Source organism: Trachemys scripta, chromosome 19 (assembly GCF_013100865.1).
Source record: "Trachemys scripta elegans isolate TJP31775 chromosome 19, CAS_Tse_1.0, whole genome shotgun sequence".
Classification (NCBI taxonomy): Eukaryota; Metazoa; Chordata; order Testudines; family Emydidae; genus Trachemys; species Trachemys scripta.
Genome location: NC_048316.1, coordinates 11,538,587 through 11,555,369, shown reverse-complemented (window position 1 = coordinate 11,555,369; position 16,783 = coordinate 11,538,587). Strand labels below are relative to the sequence as shown.

Here is a 16,783-nt window from a genome sequence, read left to right as displayed (position 1 = left end):
AGCAATCGCCAGCGAAGCACCAGCTCCAGCCCTGTTTTCTCCAGCCCCCATCACTCTCTTCTTTCCAGGCCTAGAGCCGGGTGCTACCCCCCCATCCTGTGCAATAGCGACAGGCCTGGAGGATTCTCCTCTGCCCCCTGCACCAGCATATCCTGGCTGCTTAGCCCTGTGCAGCTCAAAGAACCACCCAGCACAGCGCTCGCATTGTCTCAGGCTAGGGACGGTGCAGGCAGCGTGGCATGTGGGACTGCCTGAACAGGAAACTTTGCCTCAGCCAGCCGAGTGGCTCTCACAGCCTGTGCTCTTCAAATGCCAGGACATGTCTTCTCTGGAGATTGATAGATTAGAGCTGCAGCTGGCTATCTCACAGCCTCACGCTTGCCCTGGGTGTCTGTCATCCACCTGCATCGCTGAGTGTGATCCTGCCAGTCTGCATTTGACCCTTCCATATTGCATGTGGAGGAGGGTAGATCCTCGGTGGTCATAAGCTGGTCTGGCTCCATGGAGCAGACTGATTCACACCCAGCTGAAGATCTGCTCAGAAATCAGACCCCAGGAGGGTTTCCGCCTGTCGCGGCTCTGGAGTAAGTGGAACTGCTTTACTGGGTCATGTTTGCAAAAATGAGGTTATTTTTACTAACAGCCATGAAAAAGATGCTGAAATTCACACAGGGCCAGATGCTGGTACCTGGGGCAAATATGGAGTTACTCCACTGATTTCACTGCAGTTATCCAGTGTAGCTGAGATCAGAATCAAGCCCAGAATGACAGGGCAGTTCACCATGAGGGCAAGTCAAAGCCCATTGAAATAAGTGGAAAGACGCCCACTGACTTTCATGAGCTTTGGAACAGGCCCCATATCCAGAAGCACAAGACTCATGCTTTTGCACTAAAAACATCTTTGCAAAATTCAGTGAAGTTCCCCCATTTGCCTCCCTCCTTATATTTTTAGCTGTGAAAATATGGAAAGGGAAAAATGATGGTTTTCCCTAGCAGGAAGGGAATCTGTATATTAGCCAATGACAATAGCAGGGGCCTGGGGAGCAGGACACCTGGGTTTTTTATCTGGCTTTGCCACTGATTCACTGCATGGCTTTGGGCAAGTCACTGCCTCTCTCTGCTCCTCAGCTAACATAGCTGTGAAATAACACTGTCTTTTTGGTCAGAATAATTTTGTTTTCAAAGCGCACATGCCATGCCCCTGCCGTGGCTTTCAGGGCACCGTGCAGTGACAATGTTTTAGAAGATGACCAGTGGGGGGTAACAAATGCACCAATCTCTTCTGGGTGCCATTTGGGTAGTTAGTGAGGGTCTGATTTTCAGCAGTGCTGAGAATCTGCAGCTCCAATTGGAGGTACTTGGCACTCCTGAACGGCAAGCCACGTAGTGTTTGCAAAGCGCTGTGAAATGCGTGGATGGAAGGGGCTAGAGGAACACAAAGCATTGTTATTAGCATTGCCAAGGATCTGCATAGAATATTCAGAAGATGCTGAAAACGGAGCCCTCTTGGTGTAAGAGCAGGATATTTATCCCCAGCTGGTTTGGCAGGGGAAGTCCAATTCAGTCTCACCTGGCATAGTGCATGGTGAGATGTTGGCTCTTTGGAAGGGAGCTGTGACCTTCGAAGAAAAAGCAAGGAGATCCTCTTTGTCTTCCGGTTAATGTGCACTATGGGCCACTAGGCTCAGTCCTCTCTTCCTCATCTCTCAAGCAGCCACACATTTTAAACCTGGAGAAGGCACACAGTGCCGTGCAGCATATACCAGTGAGCCAAGTCAATGGCCAGCAGCAAAACCCTGGGAGCACGAGAGACTGAGCTATACAAACCTTTCCCAGAGTTCTTCCAAGGGGTCAGATCAGCGAGTTTGGTTCCACCCATTGTAGAGACAGGAACTGGCTGCAAAGTTCTGATCCAGATTTGAAATTCCCCACACTTAGAGGGATCCCTGTGATATGACACTGACCCAGCATGGCTAGCGAGCTGAGGCTGGCTTTGTAGCCCAGAAAACTAGGAGCTTTGTTTGAAGGTGCCCTGGCTTTGTTCTTTTAATGATCCGGACACTCTTAGTATGGACCAATCGTCTCACTCTCTTTTCCAAACCAATTCTAATCCCTGCAGCACTGAGTGAGGGGGTGATTTTTCTTTTGTTTGTATTATATCAATGGATATGTGTGTGGTGGGGTGAGCCTGTGTGCATGCATGGGAGCCTGCATGCATGTGAGAGCATGTGCATGTTTGTGTGACAGCTTGTGTGTGCGTGTGTGAGAGAGAGCGAGAGCATGGTAAAGTTATTTGAACCTGTTGGAAGGTCGGGTCTCCCCAAGGTTATCTGCTTTTTTTCCCTCGAATCTGTAAAGTAATGGTATTCACACTCACTACTTGAGAAGTGTTTCTTTTTATAGCCCTTCCCGATGACAAATAATGCCTGTTTTTGAAGTCCTTTTTAAGTCATTGGTCCCTGGATGCAGATACCATGTTTGGGTGCAGGAGAGAAGCAGCGCACAGAGCTATTTCCCCTTTCTGTCTGCAGGGAGCTTTACTGGGACTAGTGAAATTCCAGCAAGGATCATCCAAAGAGGCTGCTGCCCTTGCAGCATTTGAGCCAGTAGGATGCCCTTCCTGAGATACAGGGAGAGAGAAGTGAAGCCACCAGGGACTCGCCCACCACTTTCTGCCCACAGCAATTCGGGGCCAAACCTGGAAGTCCTCAACCTCCCATTGAAATCAGTGGGAGATTTACTGGAGTCAGCAATTCAAAATTTGGCCCACTGTGAATGAGCCAAACTCAAATTTAGGGGGCAGGCAGGTACTGGCATTTAAGCCAAGTCTAACCTCATTTGGGGGGTTGGGTTTAGCAAGTGTTGCCCATGTTTAAATAGTTTGGGTGCTGTCGTCCACCTATGGGCAGGAGGAACAGGTGAAGGGCACATCAGGAGTTCTCTCTTGGCACAGATGCATGCTGGGAGAATTCCCAAAATGTTTACTTGCCATTACCCATAATGCCCTTACTCCAGCCAGCCTCTGGCTGCTTTGGCTAGTGCCTTTCGTGGCCTCTGTGTTACGCTCACGGTTAGTCTTGCTGCTCAGGTTCTTGTTAGCTAACCCGCCTTGCACTTCTGTTCCTGAGAGCCGCATTGCCCCTTCTGTGCACACTAGCCGTACAGGCCTGCCTGAGCGCACACAGAGCATAGGAGCTGCCAGTATTCTGTGCTGGTGGAGGTCAGTGGCAGTTTTGTGTGCCTGATCCTCAGAGGGTTGAGTCCATTATCCCCAGATCTGAAGCCTGGCACCTGGTTTAACATCTTCCCTCTGTGCTGCACACCAGGCTAAAAGTGCCAGGCCCTTGCTGGGGGCCAGATCCTGAGAGGTGCCAGGCACTCCCTGTTCCAATGGGAGTTAGCTTGAGTAAGGCCAGAATGTGGCGTTCGGGATTTGGCCCAATGGGAGTTGCTGATGTTCAGCACCTCCTAGGATTTACCTTGGTTTGGGGCGCTCAGCATGGGTCTGATCCAATTTCCATTGAAGTCAGTGGAAAGACTCCTGTTGGGTTCAGTAGGAGCTGAATCAGGGCCCCATCAGCTCAGACAAAATAGGGGAAATCAAGAGGGAGAGAAAAGGGGCAGAGGTTTGATCTCGTGAGTTGCTTTGAAAGTCGTGGGTGTTGCCCAGCCCTCTTGCCTCCCCCTGAGTCCACTGGCGCTCAGTCTTTCCCAAGAGGAGCTCAGCACCCTGCTGGATTGGACCCAGAGGGAGGTGGATTGGGGGATAAAAACAATAACAGGAGGACAGTGGAGGAAATGGGAAGAGAAGGGTCAGAAAGGCGTGTGGTGTGGGGAGGATTTGAAAGAAGAGGAGGAGGAGGAGAAGGAGTGTGGTTGAACAGAGAAATAGCCTCTGAGCAGGAAACGATATCTGACTTAATGTATTAGTCAGAAAGAAAAATTAGATGGTGTAAACTGATCCTTCCTGCATGGGGTGCTGAACTTTTTTGGTGACTTTAGAAGGCCGTGTTTACAGTAACTTCAGCTCATGACCAGGGGCTAAAGGCGAGCTCTTTGGGACAGGGAAGGAATGAGTTTCTCGCTGCCAGGTGCCTGCTCCCATGGGCAGCCTGGGTTTGAAATTGTTGGTGGTTTTTTATTATAAGGTTGCACTTTGCTTTTTTACAAAGAAATGTCTAAATGTGTGTGCGTATCACTTATCAAAGGTGATAACATTCACTGGGAATGAAACGCAGGTCCACTTTATAGCAGTAAATTGCCTTCCCCACCCTGTTGGGCTGATTAGCTGCTGAGCTTCACCCTAGCTTTCTGAAGTTTTCCTTTGCATTTTCCACCTGCTTTCTTTTCTCCATTTTAGCTAACTAAACAGGAGAGAAGTTTTCAAAAGCACCAACGGGGATTTGAGAGCAGTGGCACCCTGAGGCTCCTGAATCCCCCAGGCACTTCTGAAAATCGCCCCGGAGATGTTTGTGTCAAATTATTGCAGGGTTTAATTGAATAATTGGAGGCATGGGCTACTTTATTGTGCACTGACTTTTGGCTCATCAACATGGAAATGACATGAATTTGCACTGCCTTACACATCTGTTGAGTGGGTGTGAGTGAGTAGGTTTAAGGGAATCCAAGGCTTGGTCTAAACACAAAGTTACGTCACTTTAACTAAAGGTGTGATTTTAAACCACTTTAGTAACACTGGTGCAGCTTTGCATGTGGACACTTTCACATTGGTCTAAACATGCCATACCTCAGTTTCACTTGACCCTGTAAGCCCACCAATATAAACTATTTTAAATCAATATAAATGTGTCTGCGTAGGGGTGTGCACTGGTTTAACTAAATCGGTTTAATTAACCAAGTGAAAGTTTGTGTGTGCCAGAGCCTTCCCTACAAACAAAATGTGCACCGGTTTAACTAAAATTGGTTTTCAGTTAATTTAATTAAAACCAGCGTGGACATCCTCAAATTAACACCTGTCGCATATGAAGTTAGCTTAATTTGGTCATTTAAGTGAGTTTAATGGAGACTAATGGCTTGGTTCTAAATCCATTGAAGTTAATGAAAAGACCCTCATTGACTCCGTGGGTATGTCTAACAGCAAAGAAAAACCCGCGGCTGGCCTGTGCCGGGCTGTGGAGCTGTGTCACTGCTGTGTAGACTTCTGGGCTCAGGCTGGAGCCTGAGATCTGGGACCCTCCCACCCTACAGGGTCCTAGAGCCCGGGCTGCAGCCCAAGCCTGGAAGTCTACACAGCAATGAAACGGCCCCGCAGCCTGAGGCGGCTGGCATGGGCCAGCTGTGGGTTTTTCTTTGCTGTGTAGATGTACCCCCAGGGGCTTTGGATAACTCTGTAATCCCCTGACCCAGCGAAGTACTTCAGCAGGTGAGTCACTCCACTGAAGTCAATGGGCTCAACAGTTAATCAAAACCAATTGGAGTCATAGGTTCTTGCAGTTAAATGTGCACTGAAGTGCTTGGCTGGGCTGAGGCTGTAGCCAGTGTAGGGGAGTGGAATGGAGTATAAGGAGGTCCAACTTACCCTACCTTACACATCCCTTCTGAATCTGGCCCCATCTCTCCAGGCCATGTAAATCTGAGGCTATGTTGACACTACAAGCTAAGGTGGGATTCCCCTGCTCTGCACACACACTCCCGCTAGCTCTCATCGTCCTAACATGAATATAAGTAGTAGTGTCGCCACAGTAGCACAGGTAGCGGCAGTGGAGACACAGCTGAGCCCTGGGTACATTCCCATCGGTTTCAGGCTGGTTTGTACTCAGCACGGCTTAGCCAGGCCTCTGCTGCCACGGGCCAGTGCTACCATGGCTATGCTGTTGTTCCTACTTGTGCCAGTTCTCACAGACTTAGCATGTGTATGTGTACACAAGCGTGGCATCCCACCCCTAACCCGTAATGTAAGTGTAGCCTCAGAGGCGAGTCCTGAATTCTTTATTCAGATGGAGTCTGTGAGAGCTTAACGCAAACAAGGACTCTGGTATTGAGCCTGAAACTGTTCCAAAAGAATGTGCAATGGCCTCTCATTGGAGTGGAAAGAGCCTTCTTGCTCTGGGCTTCCATGGGACGCCGCTTGAAGCTTCTACCTGAGCTACCAGTGGCTTCCCCCTACTGATGGCATCATGGTGGAAAATGTCCTGGTCCTACTGCAGCTGGCCCTTGTATGGGCGGAGCGCTCTGCCTTCCCTCTGGGAACCAGCCCTTGCAAACACTCCCACACGCAGTGCAGTGACCTTTGTATTTCCATAGGTGTTTCGGGTACTGTGTGTTTGTACTGCTGGAGCAGGAAGGAGAGCTATCTGGAACCTACCCAAAAAGCAGAGATGGGGAAAGCCCGGAGACGCAGATTGGAGTGCATTGCATTGCTGAGAGCACACTGAGCTCTACCCACCAGGCCTCAGTGTAGCACTGATTCCTCTTTAAGGCATCTCCAGCTGAAGCCAGGACTGGTTACTGGGAACCAAATGGGTTTTCTGTCAGTGCCCATGAAAGGAATGGGATCCCAAATGTAGAATAGATCATGGGCTCCAAATACCTTACCCATATTCCCTGCTTGGTGCAGGGCTATTTCTCACATGGGAGTTGTCCATCCACCCACTGGTTTTGCAGACAGCCCTGTGCCCTGATCAGTAGTGTCAATGGACTCAGATTCCACTGGCCAGACTGAGAGTGTGTGTTGAGGTCAGAATACTGTATGGGGCGGGGGGAGGGCAGGACATGGGAAGTGAGAGAGGGTAAGGATAGTCTGCAGTGTCAGTATCATTCTGGAGGATGAATACTCATTCTCCTTTGGTTACAGCCCACAGGGTTTTACACTGTTTTCATGCTTTGTGCTGGAGAATTTATGGGCCTGCATGTTTGTTAAGTTGAAGCCAAGAGCGGGGAAAAAGTCCCTTCAGTCTTTGCTGGTGCAAATTGTTCTGTGTGGAAACCCAGCGCACAGAGTGGTGATAAGAAAATAAATAATCCTGGTGGGAAAAGTCAAATCAGAGAGAAATAAGACAATGACGAATTGCCCTTCTATGAGCTCTCAAAGCTCTTTATGAACAGTGAGTTTGGGCTCACAGCTTCCCCGTGAACATGGTAGCTAGCCCTGTCCCCATTTTACAGAGGGGTAAACTGAGGCATGGAATGGTGAAGTGACTTCACCAGGGTCTGACAGGATCTGCTTAGCCACTAGATAATACTCCCTAGACCAGACTAGGAGAAGTCACAGGTGGAAAAGACCTAATAAATTGTGGAGTCCGTCCTGCTATGAGGGTGGGAGATAGACAGTCCTCTGATAAAGGGCAGATCAGTTATTAAACTGACACTGCCCATACTCTGTGCCAGCCTCTTTGACATTTTTTCCTGTACTGAACTGACCCACACCTTCAAACTAAATGAGTTCTTTGAGGTTCAAAATAGATCTGTTTATTCCCCCCCGCCCCAATATCTTCTCCCTGACCCAGCATTTTCCATTTCCATCGACTTCTGCACTCCTGGGTTTCATCCAGGGGAGGAAGCGCTAAAATACCAACAGAAAGACTGAGAGCAGGGAACCTGTCCTGCTGAGAATCCCAATCTAATTGTTCTCACCCAAGAAACTCAGGGGACGTGGATAAACTTTGGACAAGCACAAGCCAAATGATGATGTTCATCCTACACTGCTTCTACAAAACTTAGACTCCATCTTGAGAAGGACTGTAGGTTTACAACATCAGTCTTCCTTTCCTTGTGTCTAATCACAGATCCAAGGGACTGATTCCCTCAACGCTCATACATGGATTCTTTGCTTTCCGGTATCCTGGCGCGATTATTAAATGAGTTACAAACATAGAGCTTGGCTAAGCAGTGGGTAACGAGGCAAAGGATCTGATAGTAACAGCCTACAGACACATCAAGGGTGTTAATACTTAGGAAAGAGGAATCCCTTAGCATGCCTAAGAGAAATGAGGTGAAATGAAGGAAGAGATCATTTAGGCTGAGTATCAGGAAAAACTCCCTGGCAGTGAGATCTATGAGGCTGTGGAGCAGTCACCCAGGGAAGCTAGCGGAGGCCTCATTGATTGTGACATTTAAATCTAATGGATATCTTCATAGAGTTTAAGGCCAGAGGGGACCAATAGGATCATCTAGTCTGACCTGCTGCATGGTGCAGACCAGAGAATTGTATCCAGCAATTGTGGCATCCTCCATAGTCCTGTGCACTAGTAAATGTCCTGTTGAGAACTGTCCTGCATAGGCCAGTGGGAGAAGGACCAGAGGGGATCTATAGATTTTTAATATTCTCTATGCATTTAATCCAAGTATCCCATTCTGGGCTCATTCTTTAGTCTGGACTCTGACAGGTGATTTCTTTTTTTCCCTGCTAGGTAAAAATCAGCCCAGTCTGTTTCCCGTATGTGGTAGTAGTGCAGGGAAAAGTCATTTAAGAAGCACCTTTAAAATAAAGAAAACAGTGAGTGGCTCTTTCCTCCAGGGACCCTCTTACGCAATGCACTAACCATCCCCTGAGGGGCACTGTTGCTGCATAGAAACAAAACTGCCAGTGCATTTATCAGGCTACAAGGAAAGTGATGCTTAAAGGTAGCAGTTCCAAAAGGGCCATTCAGATGCTGGACTCATTGAGAGCCATCCAGATTATTCCTGAATAAGTTCACTGTCATCAATGAGGCTAGCACTTGGGTCCTACTGAACCAAAAGTACAGGCCTCTACCACGTGAGCTAAAAGAGAATTTATCTTAGCTACAGAAATATCTAGGCTTTGATCCCCTTTATCAGCCAGCCATTTGTAGGCAAAATATCCACACTTGAGCCGTCCAGTGTAAGGCAATGGAATATAAACTCACGCACACATTCCTTCCTTTGATAGTCATTGTGCTAAAAAAATAAACAGAAGCGTTAGGACATTTGGGGTGAAAGTACACATAAAAGGTGAAAATGTAGTCAAAGGAAACACTTCCTTTGTAACCAGTCACTGTATGCTGATATATCAGCATTAAAGGGGATAGCCGTAGATTGATCCAAACCAATCTGTGTTTAATGATACATTTTCCGATGCTGCGAAAGGGCAAAACATGGTCCAGAATTTTGGGCCAATCTTGTGCGAAACGGCATCACAGGAGAAGGTTATTTTGCAGACTCAAGGCCAAGCGTCAGGAATTTGAGAGATAATGTTAATAACCTTACCCTCTGCAAAGCACTTTGCAATGTGTCTTGGCCTTGCAGCACCCCAGTGAGATGGATACATAGTGAGACACAGCAAGGAGGAGTGGCTTGACTGAGTCCACAAAGGGGAACCACTGTGTTAGGGTGCAATTACTTGAAAGTTTCTTCCATACAAACTGCCAGGTGATGCCGCTCTTCTGGACTCTCGCACAGGAGTAAGGAGAGTATATTACCTCTATGTTTGGCACAGGTGTGACTGCTGCTGGAATACTGTGTCCAGTTCTGGTGCCCACAATTCAGGAAAGGTGTTGATCAATTGGAGTGAGCTCAGAGAAGAGTCGCAAGAAGGATTAAAGGATTGGAAATCATGCCTTATAATGATAGGCTTTAGGAGCTCAGTCTATTTAGCTTAACAAAGAGAAGATTAAGGGGTGCCTTGATCACAATCTATAAGAATCTACACAAGGAGCAAATATTTAATAATGGTCTGTTCAGTCTAGCAGACAAGTATATAACAGGATCCAGTGGCTGGCAGTAAAAGCTAGACAAATTCAGACTGGAAATAAGGCATACATTTTTAACAGAGAGGGTAATTAGCTATTGGAACAATGTACCAAGGGCCGTGGTGGATTCTCCATCCCTGGCAATTTTTAAATCAATACTGGGTGTTCCTCTAAAAAGATCTGCTCTAATTCAAACAGGATCTATTTTGGGGGAGTTCTCTGGCTTGTGCTATCCAGGAGGTCAGACTAGATGATCACAGTGAACCTGTCTGTTCTTTGGTTCGATGAATCTGTGGAAAAGCTTCCTGGATTTCAAAGGGAGAGGAAGATTCCATGCATGCCCAAGAGAAGTGAGATACAAAGATCAATGTAGAGATACAATATTTAAAGAAAGAAATGACCAACCAAGGGCTTGATCCAAAAGCCCGTCAAAGGCAATGGGAGTCTTTCCAGTGGGTTTTGGATTGGGCTCTCGCTGTTTGATAAGACAGATGTGTTTAAAGTTGTTAAGAAAGCTGAGATGATGGTGAGATTGTAAACTTTTGGCATTGGTGGCTAAATAGTGTAACACCATCCTCCGAAGGGATAGATGTGGCATTAAGATGATCAGGGAATTATGTACGTAAAATACATCCTCGGGCTCTAAGATAAGAAGACACTACGGTTCCTTGAAGTGTGGTTCACACTAAAATTTCTTGCTAGCCCGGCTCAGATTTTCTTGCTTTTCCTTCCTGATATGTTCCAGCTGAACGCAGCTGTTCCTCTGCTGATTCCAATCACAATAAAAACAGGATACATCGGTGCCCACTAAGGTCCCGATCCTGCAATCTGACCCATGCCGGCAGCCATGCAGAGCCCCAGCAGCTTCACTGGGATTCAGTGAGTGACCTGGGGTCTGTCTGAGTGTAGCAGGTAGCAGGCTAGGGACCCGACTCTGCTTTCAGGGTGGAACTTCGGCAAGTGCTCAGCATTAGCCGAGCTCTGCTCCCACTGAGATCCACAGGAGCTTTGCCATATGGGAGTTTTACTGTTGACTCAATGGAGGACAGAGCTAGGCCCAACTCTGAGTGCTTCTGGAAGTCCCGCAGGAAAGGGATGATCAGAGAGGGGTGTTACTGTAGGCCCTGGAGAGGGCGACTCTCCTAGTTGGAGCTGGTGATTTTGATCAATCTTGTCTGAAGTGCCCAGTCCAAGGCGATTGGATTTGACATGGGAGCAAGCAAGAGTGAGCTGTTAATGTGACAGAATAAATATAAAAGAATGCAGGTGCCGCTGGGTTTGCTGTTGATCTGGACATTGTGTAATGCTGCGGAATCGGACTTGGCCCTTCGGCTTTGCACAGAGACACCAGGGAGAAGCACAAAGGTAGAGCTAAAAACCAGTAAGAGGATCCCACAGCAAATCCGTTGGGGTGTGTGGGGTCGGGTGGGAGGAGCATTGGCTGGAAGGAACATGGAGACTAAATCTCCCTTCAGTCCCAGAGGAGGCAGCCAGAGTAGTGCCCATGGATTGTGATGGAAGCCCAATATTTAATGAGCCAAATGACCCCTTCTCCTTCCACAAGTGGAGAGAGCAATAAGCAGAAGCCCAAGGATGGAGGGGCTCTCTGATTCCTCATGACCCTGCAGCAACCCCACATCCCTGGATACTCTAGAGGGACTGGGCTGTGGTGATGGGGAGTATTCATTTACCCTAGTTCTCTCCTCACCCAGGGTGGGGCTGAGGAGTCAGGTGAAGCCAGGGTCACCAGGGTTGTGCTACCATGCAGGCCGGGCTGGGCAAGGTGCAATGTGGTGGCCTTTCTATTAGATCCGGCCAAGTTTCCCTTATGATCCCTACCTCCTCAAGCCAGCAATCAGCTGTGAGTGCAAACTCATGGGGCTTCCAGCTCCCTGCATGGGAAGCATCTCCATAAGAGGTTGTCCAGCTTGGGGAGTAAATTTCTGTTTCCCCCGCAGGACAGGGCAGATAATACTGGGGGGCGGGGTGTCCTGGGTTGCAGGAAGACAGAGAGTAAGCCATGGCTCAGCCTCTTACCCAGGGCAGGGTAGGGCCAGACAGGAGTGGGGGAGGTCCATGGCATGTGAATTCACCCCAGGATGGGATAATCCTACATGGTTGAGATGCAGGCTCCGCTAGTTGTTTAATTTAGAAACAAAGCAAGGAAGGGAGAACTGCAGAGGTTGCAAAGAAGAGCAAAGCCCTTGGCTTGCAGAAGGTCTGCGAGGTCCCGCCAGGTCTGGATTGATTAGTATTCAGTATTTATAATATCTCCATAATGGTAAAACAAAAGAAAACAAGCCCAGAGAATGCATTTTTAATCATCAATCATTGCTCTTTGTTTGTTGTGAATGAGCAGCAAGGGGAAATAGTCTCCCATAATCACCTCCCTTCACATCTCCTGCCATGCAGGCCTTGCCGGGTGCGCTAAAAGGGAAATAAACAAACAAGCAGCAGATCTCAAAATAAATCCAAGAGCCTGGGGTGCTACGTGGGTTATTGCGCCCACACTCTGGGGGCTTTTTGAAGACACGAGGTGGGGGAGGGAGATGGGAAACAGGAGAACAAAGGGAAGGGGGGAGCGTGAAGAGAATATGCAGCAGAGAGCGGGGGGATATGTATTAAAGGGGGAATCTCACCGGAGAATGAAGCATTTCTGAGCTGGACATCTCTAGCGCTCTCCATCCAAAGACCTCACTGCCCTTTGCGGAGATTCATTCTTGAAGCCCCACAAGCCTCTGGAAGGCAGAGAAGCATCATAGTCCTCCCTTTACAGACCAGGTAACTGAAGGTATGTCTACACTGCCATTAAAAACCTGCAGTTGGCCCGTGCCAGCTGACTCAGGCTAAGGAGCTGTTAATTGCAGTGTAGATGTTCAGACTCAGGCTGGAGCCTGGGCTCTAGGACCTTGCGAGGTGGGAGTGGCAGCCCGAGCCCAAACATCTACACTGCAGTTAAGCAGCCCTGGAGCCTAAGCCTGGGCCAGCCGCGGGCGTCTAATTGCAGTGTAGATGTACAAGTTCAGAATCAGCCTTTGATGACTGCTGCGGGTGCCCAGAATCGAGGCTGATGAGCAGTTCCCATTGACTTTGCTGAGAGTCATGGGTGCTCGGTAGTGATGCTAATCAGGCCCTGAGTGTGCCAGGTTGGGCACCCAAAATCAGAGGCTAATTTGGAAAAATTGAGGCTTAAGCAACTGGGCTGAGGCCACACAGGGAGGCACTGGCTGAGCCAGAAGCAGAACCCAGCTCTGCTGGTGCCCAGCCCCCATGGCTTTAGCTCAAGATGACAGTGAAAATGGCACCAGGGATGCCAGTCTTGATGCCCAAGTTGTCTCCTTCCCCTATGTCCACCTTGGTGCTTTTTTCCATACCACTGAAAGCCCCCTCCCCCGCACACGCTAGACCCTCCTGCCGAACCACATTTTCCATGATTCCACAAGAAGTGAAACATTAGCAACAAATCTTGAGCTAGTGTCTCCTCAGCCCTTCCCCATGTTTCCTCTCTTCGTTCTGTTCTATTCAGGCTCTTATGGCGCACCCATCACCGTGGTATCGGAGCACCAACTTTGTGTCTGTCTGATAGGCCCCCACTTGCAAATACATTGACATGTGCTTAGCTTGACTCCTGTGAGTAATTCCTTTACAGCCGGGTCTACTGGCCTGCAGCAGTTAGGTGGGTGCATAAGTGTTTGCAGGATGGTGTCCTTGGACTGTGAGCACCGTGGGGACTGGGTTCGTTGTGTATCTCCTAGAGAGCTAAAAACACTGGCTGCACTTACCAGGTAACAGGCAAGTGGATGAATTAATTAATAATGTAAGAAAAACAAGAAAAAATGAAACCTCCTTCCCCTCCTTGATAATTGACACCCTTAAGCAGGGACTGACTGGACAAGCTGATCTCGTCAGATCTGACTCATCCAACGAAGGATCTCAAAGCACTTTACAAACATTGCTTATGCCCCTTGCTCACGTGGGTTGAAATTACCCCCTGTGCGGAGCATGGGGCCCAGGCACCACTTAAGTGCTAGAGCCCCTGAACACCTTCCATCTCTCCATTGAAGCTAATGGGAGTTGGGGCTATTCAGCCCCTGCAATTGCCCATATCTTTGGCAAAATTGGGCCCATTATGGTGTCATAGGGGTGCTGGAGCAAGGCTCTGCCTGACTAAGGGTCTGATCCCGGTTTCACAGGAAGCAATGTCTTTCCATTGTTTTCACTGAGCTTTGGAGCAGGTTCTCAGGGCCCAATCCTGTTCCTGTCAAAGACAATAATAAACCCCAGAGTATCGGAGAGGGCCTGGCCCTCCCTGAGTCGGCTCACCTGCATAGAATTTCGCCCAGGCCTGTTCCGAAGTGGCAACAGCTGCATCTCAGCTTGCAGGGCTGACGATCCCACACCCTCTCGGAGCATTTAGCATCAAGCCAGCGTGTCAGTGAGATGAAAGCTTTGAGCCATCAGAACAGCCAGGCCCATGAGGAACAGACATACTAGATCTGAATCCTATTGAAAAATAATAAAAAGGTAATTACTTTGTCATTACTGGACACTGCTTTGTCTGGAGGGGGGAAGGTTCTTTCTGCACTTGAGCTATAAATAACGCTTTCCATTACCCTGCTAAGTGGACATGCGCTCCCTGCTAACTCCAGCTTAACCTCAGCTTTACACATGCCAGCTTGGTGCTGCCCACTTGTTAAACGCACCACTGGCATCCTGGCAGCCTGGCACAGACCTCTTGGAGTCAGTCAAAAAGTGGGCAGGGTGAGCCAGCTTGTTTGTGAGTTCCCAGTGAGCAAGGAGGGCACAGGCTAAAGCCGGCCCCACAGATGGGAAAAAGGAACCCACTTCAGAACGACCCGTGTAGAAAAGCGTCCGAGTCTAGACGCTGCTGTTTTCATATGTTGCCAGACAGAAATATCCCTGGCCCTTCGCAGCGTGGGAAGGTGCTCGCTTTCTGTGCACTTATCTACATGAGAAAATTGCACCTATTCCACCTAAATTGGATTAGTTAAACTGGTGCTAGCCCCTGTGTGGACACCTTTAGATTATTTTAATGTAAACTGATTCATAACCAATTTAAGTGACACTGAAATGAGTCTGATTTAAACCCAAATCAGAGCGTCCCCTATAGTTTGCAGTGGTTTCAAATCACCTCTTTGGTTCAATAGATGTGGCTTGCCCATGTGGATAAGGCCTGTTTGGGAGCGGTATTGTGATCCAGTGACTCAGTACCTGTCCACATGAGAAAATGGGAGTGGGGTTTAAATGAAGTACAATTTTAAACCGATTTATTGAAAAATAAGCAGTCCCCCTGTGGACACTCTTATTTTGATTTAAACCAGGCCTACTGCACATCAGCTTAATTTGGTTAAGAATTGGTCTAAGCCATGACCCACTAAGCCCCTCTTAATAAGGACTTGAATAAACTTGAACTCTTAAACAGAGAAAAGCGACCACACAGGACCACTAGTTTAACTAAATCACTTTGAAAACTGATGTAAGTTAAACCCGGGCAACTTTCTGGGGTAAACAAGTCTTTAGAGCTAAGGGCGGACAGGCCAGTTCTGTGCCTGGCTCTGCTACTGACTCACTCTGTGACTTTAAGCAAGACTGTGAGTCAGTTTTCCCATCTATAAAGTGGGGACAGTAAAACCTACCTGCCTTGGAAGGCTGGCGTGGGATTGATTAATTAGTGATTGTAAAGAACATTGAGTCATGAAGGTGGTTCTGTATCAGTACAGATTAATTATTATTTTATTTTATTATTTAGTGTGGTTCTGTTGTATTTTCTTTGTTTTATTTTTATTCTCACAGACAGGATACTACAAACACAACTTCACAGTCAGAGGAGTAAAACAACCTATATTTATTTAATGCTTTGTTTACTGGTTTTATTGTTGCTGATTTATTTTATGTATGGCATCTAGAGGACTCAATGAGACCAGAGGCTCACAGTACTAGACAGTCTTTGCCCTGAACAGCTTACAATCTAGAGAGACAAGATAGATAAACGGTAATAGGGGAACATATAAGCAGAATGTCAAAGGAAAGCTCTTCATGATCATGGATTAATTAAACCCCACGCCCCCCTCTGGAGCAAGTAAGTAAATAGTCTTGGTCTCATTTTATAGACAGGGAAACAGGGACAGAAAAGTGAAGTAATGTGTCTGAGGTCATACAGTGAGTCAGTGGCAGAGCTGGAGTTAAATCCCAGGAAATCCCATTCCTGTCATCAGGCCTTTAGGCCTCACATGCTATCTGTAAATAAAAGCAATGGGACCAGATCCTCAGCTGGTGCAAATCAGCAAATCTGATTTACTTGATTGACACCTGCCGAGAATCTGACTGGCTGTTCTGTGGGCCTGGAACTTGACCTGTGTCAAGCCTGGTTACCTAGTTTTGTTTTGTTAATTTCCAAACAAATAGTTTCTGATGTTTGAAAGTGACATAAAGTGTCAAAACAAAGAGCAATATCCTCAGCTGGTGTAAACAGCCCTAGCCCCACTGCAGTCAATGGAGTGAAGCCAATGTACACCAGCTGAAGATCCGGCCCATCACACAGATGCTGATTGGTTTAAGATTGGGGTGATTTTTTTTGTTTGGAGTTTTGTGTAAACTCACAAGAAAAAGTTGCATGTAAGAAAATGGCTCTTTGCAAACTGGCTCTATGATACGCTCTAATTGCTTTTGATATGTGGACAGTAAAAACCAAAAACGAAACCAGATAGGATGATGCTATTTACCGTTAAAAAGTGGCTGCTACTTCTGCAGAGTCATTTGTTTATTTTCCGACACACCCCCTCCCCCAAATCCCTATGCTTTTCTTCTGCATGACTCTGTGGCATCCACATTCTTGCGGCTGGGGTTGGGTGAGAAAAGTGGGGAATGGCTGGCATGTTGGCATGGCCATAAGATATAGCCATTGTCAGTGGTGACAAGCCCATGGCTATTTGGTGGCCTGTGTGAAAAGGATCCTGGGGCTGACTCCATTTTGGTTGAGTGGTCAGAGGTCTAGAGTCCCAATGTCAAAGTCCCCTTCATTCATCACATATGCCACTAATTGGCCATACGAGAAATTCAACTCTGCTATGAGGGACTTAAAGTGACATAGGCCT

The 16,783-nt window shown here is 47.7% G+C and overlaps 1 long non-coding RNA gene across 1 annotated transcript; it reads right to left on the bottom strand.

Moving 5' to 3' along the window:
* Positions 1 to 11,976: 11,976 nt before the first annotated feature.
* LOC117867778 lies at positions 11,977 to 14,235 on the bottom strand. Its single transcript, XR_004643499.1, has 3 exons — positions 13,992 to 14,235; positions 12,308 to 12,406; positions 11,977 to 12,095 (listed from the first exon to the last, which is right to left on the bottom strand). It is a non-coding gene; the product is annotated as an uncharacterized LOC117867778 (long non-coding RNA).
* Between the last annotated feature and the right edge of the window lie 2,548 nt (positions 14,236 to 16,783).